The sequence below is a fragment of the Zootoca vivipara genome, chromosome 7 (genome assembly GCF_965207765.1).
Source record: "Zootoca vivipara chromosome 7, rZooViv2.hap1.1, whole genome shotgun sequence".
NCBI classification, from domain to species: domain Eukaryota; kingdom Metazoa; phylum Chordata; class Lepidosauria; order Squamata; family Lacertidae; genus Zootoca; species Zootoca vivipara.
In genome coordinates this window covers 63,381,471-63,392,496 of record NC_142590.1, presented here as the reverse complement: position 1 = coordinate 63,392,496, position 11,026 = coordinate 63,381,471, and positions in this window count along the sequence as shown.

Here is an 11,026-nt window from a genome sequence, read left to right as displayed (position 1 = left end):
TCTGACCACTTCACCTTTCATAAGTGCCAGAGTGCCGGTTTTGACCTATAAAGCCTTAAACGGCTCAGGACCGCAATACCTCAAGGACTGCCTCTTCCCAGATGAACCTATCCGGTCCCTGAGATCATCTTCTGAGGCCCTCCTTCGTGTGCCTCTTCCTTGAGAGGTCAGGAGGGTGGCAACATGAAAACAGACCTTTTCTGCAGTGGAATGCTCTCCCCAGGGAAGCTTGCCTGGCACCTTCATTATACACTTTTTGGCGCCAGGCAAAAACGTCCCTTTTTAATCAGGCCTTTGGCTGATCTTATTGACATCCAATACTCTTTTCGAATGTGGCTCTTTGGAGGTGGGGGTTTATTGGGTTACTGCTTTTGGTTTGATTTTATATGTTGTAGTCTTGTTGTGAACTGCCCTGAGACCTCTGAGTATAGGGTGGTGCATAAGTTGAATAGATTAACAATACAATAATAATAGCCACACAAGCCACAATAGCAGAGAGCAGCAGGGGTGGGGCAGCTGTGCTCACCTGGCCAGCTGCCCCCCACATTGTTGCTGCATACTGGGGCAGAGAAGGGTAGGAGCAAGGCCATGGCAAGGTCAGTGCCGTGTAAACACACTGGAGGAGACAATCCTGTGTCTGCAGCTCACCATCAGCTCCTCCCTCATCCTCCTGACACCAGCAGTGACTGGAGGCCTGTGGCACACAGTTGCTGCATCCTTGCCATCTCCTACTGCCAAGCCATCTCCCTTGCAGGAGGGAAGAGTTTCCCCTGTCCTGATCATTTGATCCATCTCTGGCAGATACATTAGAGTTCTGGCCTTTGGCACCATCAGCCTGATTTGCCATTCTGAAAAGGTTGTTTTCAAATTCCAATGCCATAGATGAAAGATGCGAAATGTAAGTTCACTCATTGCCAGCAGGTGGCAACACCCTCTATATCATATAGGCACAGATTATTGGGTTGCCATATTTCGAAGAGCAAAGAAAGAAAGGACACATTTGCTGACTTCTACTTTTAGCTATGGATTGCTATGATGATGACTCTCATTTTACATACACATGAAAAAGAGGACGTGAGGATGGCTTGATAACTCTTGACAATCCCAGACAAAAACCAGAAGGTCTTTCGTTGAGGGTTTGTAACGATGTTTTGCTGAAGGTCTCATGACTTTTTGAGCCTTCTGCATCACATTTTCTTGCATTCCCAGAATGCAATGCCCTGGGGCCATGCACTGTGCCAGAGGCTGCTCTGGAAGCTCTCCAGACTTTAACATAGGAAGATTACTCTGCTGAGTCTGCACCGACTGGCAGCAGTCCTTTGGGGTAGTTTAGACCACTACCGAGCCTCTTGGGCTTGCTGATCGGAAGGTTGGTGGTTTGAATCTGTGCAACCAGGTGATTTCCCATTGCTCAGTCCCAGATCCTGCCAACCTAGCAGTTCAAAAGCACACCAATGCGAGTAGATAAATAGGTACCACTGCGGTGGGAAGGTAAAAGGCATTTCCGTGCGTCCTGGCTTCCGTCACGGTGTTCCATTGTGCCAGAAGCAGTTTAGTCATGCTGGCCACATGACCTGGAAAGGTGTCTGTGGACAAACGCTGGTTCCCTTGGAGTGAGATGAGTGCCACACCCCATAGTCGCCTTTGACTGGACTTAACCGTCCAGGGGTCCTTTACCTTTTACCTGTGTGGGGAGGACAGGACGGAGAAGCTCTACTGCATAAGTGGAGATCCACGCACACTACATTGGCTATCTCAAAATACAATCCAGCTGTTTTGTAAGTTTGCTTAGATAAATAATTGCCCAGAGTGGCTGGAGCCGCCCAGAGTGGCTGGGGGAACCCGGCCAGATGGGCGGGGTATAAATAATAAATTATTATTATTATTATTATTATTATGGTTAGGAATTCAGCTTTAGATAAGCCTGAGCGCTAACCTGCCTCTCCAGCTGTAGACTGGAATGGCCACTGACTCCTGGCACATCTGAGGACCGCATTCCTGCTGCATGAGGTGGAAGCATTTTTCTACGATGCACAAAGAACTCTGTGAACTTAGTTACTGGTAAAGCGCATCCCAGCAGGCAGCGTGCTGATCTGCTGTGGTTTGTCGGTGGCAATGTGCCCAGGTGGGTAACAATGTGCCCAGTCATAGTACAAAGTGCTGAGGATCAAATATGAGCAAACCTTCTCCGAGCGAAGGCTCATCACAGGCACAAACTATGCATTACTGCCTCACTGCAAACACACTGCAGCACGGGAGAGGCAAGGATCCCACGGAACGGAACAATCTCTTCCTTGGAACACGTTGTCTGCAAGCTGCTGCTGGCCAAACCCCAATGCAGGAAAACTGATGGCAAGGCAGAATGACTGGCTTTATTGGCCCACCCTACAACTGAACCAGGAAGGTGTGCTTATTCTCTATGGAAGAAAAACAAAATTTCCACCAGCCAACAAGGTGTTTGTGTTTGGGGCAGGGGTAGGGATAACCAACTCTCTGTGACCTACTGATCTCTCAGACTCCATTCTCCATCTGCTGTGTGAGGGTAATAATACAGGCCTACTTTACATGGCTGTTGTACAGATTCACTGAGGTACTTTATACATTGAATTTATTAGACTGGGTACATTGGTTTCATTGATTTCAAGTGACTTTATGCTTGCTCTACTTTTTTAATGGGTTTCATCCAATGATATTACACACAACAACAACAACAACAACAACAACAACAACAACAACAAGGCAATTATTTATCTAAGCAACTGTCTGTTTTTACCAGTGAGCTTTTATAATGCAGGGTTATGCTGGATTTCTCTGCAACCACAGGGCCTAGAAATTTACATTTCTAACAAATGTGGAAATTCTCACATTTATAGCATGAATCTTCAGGACAAAGAGAAATATGATCCACTGGTTATGTACTGCCTATGTATGATTCACTGGTTATGCAGCAGATAATGGAAAGAAGGGTTTGAGAAGGACTTGCAAAAACAAAGTATTTAAGGTGCAAATCCCTTAGTTTACACACTTTGAGGTCTGCAAATATCTCTAACAATGGAACCCTCTATTCAGTTACTGTATTAGTAAAAGAAAAGGAAATCTGTGGTTTGACCTGCAGGCCCCATGTATTCCTCTTTGTCCCATATGTGCACATAAAAGAGCCTAGTTATTTCCCCATCATTTTAGTGTTCCCTGTAAAGTTTACAAGTTGCTATAAACACCTAGGACACCTAGGTTGGAGTGTGGAGTGGCTCATTCCCATGTCAGTCATGCAGTCTTGTAAGTGATGACATTGATTTAATTTCATCATCTTTTGTATAATGCTCCAGTGAATTCTCAAGTGTCACAGGTGCAGTTTTTGTTGTTGATCTTTCACCTACATAATTCTAGATCAGGATTGGTCCACCATCAAGATTTCCTGTTAGTTATGCTCTCTGTTACATTTGAGGCAGTGTGCAAGGAAAAGAAGGTGCCTGTGTCTGTCTGTCTGTGCACGGAAGTGGAAAAGGAACCTCGATACAAGATTGTGAATTAAGGCAGTTATGTGGTCATGAATAATTCCAGTTTAGTTTCTGTGAAAAGAAGTGTAGTGGGCTTACAGTGCAATGGTGCAAAAATAGTTTGTATGCCCGTGTGTATGTACAGTGGTACCTCGGTTTGCGACCACAATTGGTTTTGGGGAGCCGGTCGCACCCCGAGTTGGTCGCTCCCTGAGGTGTGCTTTTGCACGTGCGTGAAACGCCAATAGAGCGCTTCTGCGCATCCGAGCGCAGCAGAACCTGGATGTAAACACTTCTGGGTCCACGGGGGTCGGAAACGGAAGCGGTTGTTCCCCGAGGCGCTCGCAAACCAAGGTACCACTGTATATTGGACAATGGCAGAGGGTGACTTGCAAAAACGTCTTAAAATGTCCTAAAATGTCCTTAAAAGTTAATAACATTCTAAGAGCACTTACAGTTAAAAACACTTGTCTATTCAATGATCCCACACCAAGTTCATGTGAGGCTCTTATTCCAAAACTTGATGACAACAACTCTCACTTGAAAGTAAGCAAAAGCTCTTTATCCAGGGCTAATAGCAGCACTGGCTCAACTGCAAGCACAAGGTCCAGAAATCAAGATTCCAGTGTACATGAGCAAGGTGAGAGGTTTGTAACTGAATGGAAGCTATGAAGATGTCCAGATAGTTGGCATGTCCCTTCCACCAAGCTTTTAAAAATGAGGTAGGACGGGACTCTCTTTTCCTTTGTTGAAACTGAAGCAATAACCTGCTTCTGGGATATATTTAGGTTTCTGTCTTCTCAGATGCTTTGAGATCTGCTGGGTGGGGATGCCTTATTTTTTATTCCTTTCAAGTGGGTCAGCAGCAGCCTCTACAGCTCTGGGAAATGGGCAAATCAGAACGAAGGTAGGAGTAATGGCTAAATGACCTCGAGTTTTGCTTCGGTCAGAAGTACAGCTTGTCTTAAAAACAACAACACTGGGCTCTTTTACATTGCTTATTCGCTCAGCTAAAGTACCAGAAACAGAGTAGAGATAAAGTTAAACATTACCTTGTGCCTGCCCCCCAGGGAGCCAGTGGATGCCCTCGCTGGAGCAGGTAAGAGAATTGCTGATTAAACCTTGTCACACACAAACAAACAAGGCAGTTCTCGGAGAGTTCAGGAGGAAAAAAAGATTTGAGTACAGATTTTGGACTCAGTTGCTCTCACACACACACCATAGAAGATGCAGACATATTCTATATTTTCATTCTGCAAAAGGACTGTGTGCATTCAGCCAGAGAATCTGCCATAAAAATGCACCCAAAGCAGCTCTCTCATTGCATTGAATTTCCCTTTTGTGCTTCACAGTCCTATGCCACAAAGTGGTCACATCTCTTTCCCATATATTTGTTCTTTTTCTTGCTGGAAGTGCCACCAAGATTTCTTCTCTAAAATAGCATGGCATTTATGCAATTGCATCAGAGCACTTTTGCAAAACAGGATGTAAATCACACCACAGAACTACCTTAGTTAATTACCAAAGGTCTGTTTGAAGAGACAGATCTCTCATAATCATTGCGATAATTTCATTTTAGCAGACTATATATATATATATGGTATATATATATAAGGTCTTCACATTGGATGGTTCAAGGTTTTCATCTGAGAATCTCAACAAAGTCTCCATAATGGAAAATGGTTGTTATCTCTTGATATAAGCTGTGAGTTTAGCGCTTTCCCCACAGAACACACAATAGATTTGCTATGGTGATGTACAAATAGCATCTTAGCTCCAACTGCTGATCACAAAAGAAAAGCAAAAGTGCTGAAGGTAAGAATGATAAGACCAACCATACACTCCCCTTACCCCCCTCAGATTAACATGAGATTAGCATAATTGCTGGTTGGGAAATATTGGGCGCTGATAGCTCTGCAGAAGACTAGACTGGGAAATAAATCTTTTAAAGCAGTGTAATAAAACTCACTTGCTGGTGAAAGATAATAATTTTATTGCCTCTCTGTGATACAAGTACAAGGCCATCAAAACTTTGTGGTTTGCATTTGTTGGAAGGCGGCTATCAACACGCCACACACCTTAACTAAGGCCGTATCTGCACCATACACTAAAAGCACTATTGTGTCACTTAAACAGCTATGCTTTTGGCCAAAGAATGCTGGGAATTGTAATTTTTGTGGGTGCTGAGAGTTCTTAGGAGAACCCTATTCCACTCAAAGAGGTACAACTTCCAGAGTGGTTTAACAATCAACCTCCCTTCTCTGGGAACTCTGAGAATTGCAGCTCTGTGTTATGTTTCTTCTGTCGAAGGAAGGTTTTCAATCTATTGGTGGGATCCTGCTGGAGGAGGGAGATGAGATGATTCTGCACACTCTTCTTCCCACTGCGGCCCTCAGATACCCCGCCTACACTGTTCCAGAGAGTCTCAGCTCTCGGGAGCAAACTTTCAAAGGGTGCAAGGCACTGTGGGGGAAGTGGGGAGTGGTGGGAGCAAAGTCTGGATCGAAGCCATAAAAGGAGACCCTCAGCACACACACCACTCCAATGTTTGGAAATCTAACACATTCGGAAATGTCGGACTTCTGACATGGTAGAAGTTTGCAAAATTATGCTTGGCATGGAGAAAGTGGCTAAGAGAAAACGTTTTCTCCTTCTCTCTTTACGCTAGAACTTCTGGATATTCGGTGGAGCTGAGCACTTTTGCACTCATGTTCTGCTTTCAGGTTTCTCCCAGGCATCTGGCTGGCCACAGTGAGAACAGGAAGCTAGACTAGATGAGCCATTGGCTTCATCCAGCAGGATTGTCTTATATTCTTATCCCTTCCCCATCCTTTTACCCTCAAAGTAACCCTAAGTGGAAGAGTAGGTTCGCCCAGGATGACATTCTGAGTTTGGTTGCCCAACAAGGATTTGAACCTGAATCTTCTCAGTCTCATTTTAACACTAATTCAGCTTGGTTACAGAACCAAGGTGATTGGTTCAGTGTAATATAATGGCAGATATTATTATTATTATTATTAATTAATGCACATTTTATAGCACTTTAAAATGCTCTTAATATACATTTATCAGCAATGCACCACAAGCCAAAGTAAAGCTGCCTGTTGATTTAGGTGACTTGTTATTTATTTGTTTTAATTCTGAATTACTGTTGTTACAGTTAATCCCTTAAACATTATGGCTTTCAGTCCTTTAGAAATGTCTATGCTAACTGTAGGTGTTCCTTTCTGTCCCTATAAAAGCCTAATCCTTTTGAAAGGCCTGCTAAGCTCTTAGCCTCAACAATAACCCATGGCAATGACTTCTGAAGCTTAATTTTGCATTGGGTGTATAACCAAAAGGTCTGTTGCTTCATCAATACTAATGGAGAGTTATGAAGTTGTTGGACAGAGTTTTCTGCACACATGAAAAATTGCTTAAGAAGAGCACATTGGAGAGGAAAGTTTGCTAAAAATGGAGGAGAAAGACTTTTGACAGATTTATCATTTCAGAGGGTAATTGCAGTCAGGAACCTTTCATTAAAATAATGCTATGTTAACAGTCTGCAGTCAACTGTTAAAAAAAAAAAAACAAGAAAATTCCCCTCCCTTTCTGCCTGCGGGACGGGAGATTGCTGGCAAACCAACCAGTTGCTCAGGTTTATTGGATGAGAAAATTAAATGTAGGGAATAAAAATAAGGGAGGGGACAGTGAGGAAGGGATTGTGAAAGGGGAATCTGCCTGGTTCACAAAAGCACCTGAACCAGACCCCTTCAGCTGTGCCTTTGTTGAATTAAGTACTTTGTGCCTTGATGACCCGTCACCCGCGTGGAGTAAATAAGACACAAGGACACGTGATTTTAAGTTAATGGGTAAATAAAGGCCACAACCAAAGGTCTGTATAGTTAAAGCTATGGTTTTCCCAGTAGTGATGTATAGAAGTGAGAGCTGGACCATAAAGAAGGCTGATCACCGAATAATTGATGCTTTTGAATTATGGTGCTGGAGGAGACTCTTGAGAATCCCATGGACTGCAAGAAGATCAAACCTAGCATTCTTAAGGAAATCAGCCCTGAGTGCTCACTGGAAGGACAGATCGTGAAGCTGAGGCTCCAATACTTTGGCCACCTCATGAGAAGAGAAGACTCTCTGGAAAAGACCCTGATGTTGGGAAAGATGGAGGGTGCAAGGAGAAGGGGATGACAGAGGACGAGATGGTTGGATAGTGTTCTTGAAGCTACGAACATGAGTTGACCAAGCTGCCGGAGGCAGTGGAAAACAGGAGTGCCTGGCATGCTCTGGTCCATGGGGTCATGAAGAGTCAGACACGACTAAACGACTAAGCAACAACGACTAAGCATGTGAGTGGTATTGGCTTAGGCATTGGACGAGAATGCAACACGTGACTCCACCCAACCGGTGTGGAGACACTGAATATTCGCAGTTAGAAAATTATTCGGAGAATATTCTCCACAAACTGTAAATTCTGTGTCATCTACACTGCTGCTTCATTAACCAAGAATATTCTTGAGAATGTTCTCAAGAATATTCTCCAAAAGATTATTCTCGACAATTTAACATCATTAGTCAGTCCACTGGATCAACAGGCCACCCCTTTAATGTATCTGAAGAAGTGTGCATGCACATGAAAGCTCATACCAATGACAAACTTAGTTAGTCTCTAAGGTGCTGCTGGAAGGAATTTTTTTATTTTGTTTCCACTACGTCATACCAACACGGCTACCTACCTGTAACTCCCTTTAATTTTGTTTGCTTCCAAGACTTGCTCCTCCATCAATGACATTAAAACATTGAATAGGCTATTGTGATGTTACATATATATCATCTATCTATCTATCTATCTATCTATCTATCTATCTATCTATCTATCTATCTATCTATCTATCTATCTATCTATCTATCTATCTATCATCTATCTATATCTATCTAATCTATCATCTATCTATATCTTTTCCATCATGTTTCTCTCTCCTTCATGCTAATCACATGAACTAAAAAGCTGTTTTAAAAAACCCACCTTGGATTTTGAGCAGGATTTTTGAAATGCTACAATGTTTAAGTGTTTAATTATAGTATTTATCTGGATGTGCAGATGTGCATGATATCCAGTATACATGGTCTAAGTTTTTAGCATCTAAAACAGATGGGAGCCTGTAGCCTTCCAGATGTTGTTTGGACTTTGATGCCCATCAGTCCCAGCCAGGATGGCCAGTGGCCAGAGATTATGGGAACTGTATTCCAGCAACTCCCAGAAGGTTCCCAGGTTCCCCATCCCTGGTCTAAAACCTCCTGCACATGGAACATCATAAGGGTGAGGTAACCAGGTTCATTTTCCCTCATGGATTAGTACAATTATATTTTGTGGAGTTAAAAAAACCAAACACTTCAGTTGCAATGGTAATATTAGTTAATCCCCCCACTCCCCTCTGCACACATGAAGGAAACATTCTGTTGACATCCTTTCACAACACCCTTTCACAACAAGCATGAATTCACGCACATCTCATGAATGTCATTTTTAAAGGACATTACTTGTTTAATGAATGATGGAAGCAAATTCATATTATTTGCATTTACAGATGGGGAGGTTTCCTTGCTTTTGCTCTCTGCCTGACAGTTTTTGTCAATATCTTATGTAATTTTTTTTTAGAAAAATGCTTCAGAACCAAATATGTAAATTCACCATATATTTATCTGCACACACACACACAGGGAGAGGGAGAGGGAGAGGGGGAGAGGGAGAGGGAGAGAGAGAGAGAGAGAGAGAGAGAGAGAGAGAGAGAGAGAGAGAGAGAGAGAGAGAGACAGAGAGACTGTATTTATCATCTTTTTATTTATCATCTTTTACTAACAAGCTTGGAGCATCAGCAGGGACTGAACCATGGATTGCCTCAAAGTTGTAAAAAGAGAAAAAGCACACTGTCCATGGTACCATAATGGCTTTCAAAAGCAGTGGGTTTCTGAGCAAGAATCCGGACAGGGGGGTTTCTTCTAATCAGCTCAGTTATAGCAGCTTTACTCAGAAGTCCCACTCAGCTCAGTCTTTGATTATCTGAAATAGTTTTATCCCCCCCCCCCAGCTCTAATATATACTCCATTGCATTTCCATATACTTCAGCTGTTTCCATTTATTGCTTGTTACTGACCCTTGGAGATGATAGATAGATATGATAGATAGATAGATAGATAGATAGATAGATAGATAGATAGATAGATAGATAGATAGATAGATATGGTGGTAGTCAGCTAAATTTTAATGACAATTGTTGGCATCTGTCTGACTCAAGAGACAAAGGAGTGAGTCTCTAGGGGTGAAATCAAATCGCTGCATTAGTAGCACTGAAGTGACCACCCCAGGGTGCAAGTCTGGGTAGTGTGTATGGAGGTCCTGGGCTGCCCAGACTACAAAACCTCCCTATCGGCCTCACTGATGTGGTCCAAAGGAAAGCAGAGCAATACTTTTGGCACCAGCTTGGCTACATGAGTTGCCAGAAGGAGGTATACGAGGCACCATGCAGCCATCTTAGGGACCCAATAAAATTAATGAACATGACTCAGTTGGGTCCATTATTTTCAATGGGGCTATTCTTACTAAAACTTAGTTCAATTTCACCCAATGGCTATTAAGTGTGCATAGGACTGTAGCGTATGGTGTTTTCTTTTTAAATGTAAGCTGAACATTCAGGAAAGGTACCTGGAGAGTGGGTCATTTTTCTTTACCGCACCCCATTGATTTATTTTACTGTATTTTAATATTTTTGATCTGGCAAACTGCTTTGAGATCATTTATCAGTGCTAAGGAGCATATAAAGCCACAATACATTTAAAAATAAATAAAACTTTATTGTATAATAAAATAAAATATGTATCCCTTCTCCCTGCCCACCTGTGGCTACATGTTATTATGACACAAACATAAATAATGGTTAGGACAGCAAAACTGTTCCCATTAGTCAGAGGGGGGGGGGAAATCTAGTAAGAGGACATTTGAAATGAGGGATCTGTGTGTCCAGAAAACCCTGGGATAACAGTTTCCCACATGCAAGCCCTCATTTAATGATGCATTTAGGAATGATGGCGACTCTGCATGCATGAGCGCCGTCAGGGTTAGGCCAAAAAGGATTAGAAGTCTGTGCTTTTAAAGATAATCCCAAACGATGTCATCTTTTGACTGAAATGAGTTTCAGATCTGTGCTATTTACTTTGCTCCTGAACTTGTTCCGCAAGCAGCTTCAGATCAGCACACCTTGCTGCACCTGTCTTGGATAAGGGGCTCAGGTGTTGGGTGGGTGTTGCACAGGGAGGCACCTGCCTCATCCAGCCTTCCTAACTGCACAAGGCTGGATGGAGCACAACTACAACTCCTTCATGGGCCCTGTGACCCACTCCTTGGGAACCTGCCACAGCCCAGCAAATCACAGGCAATCGCAATGATGGTTCAAAAACAAAACGATCACCACCCATTTGCCACCTGCATTAGGTCTCAGAGACAGGGACTTCCTTTGGAAACAACCCTTTGGAAACAAGTC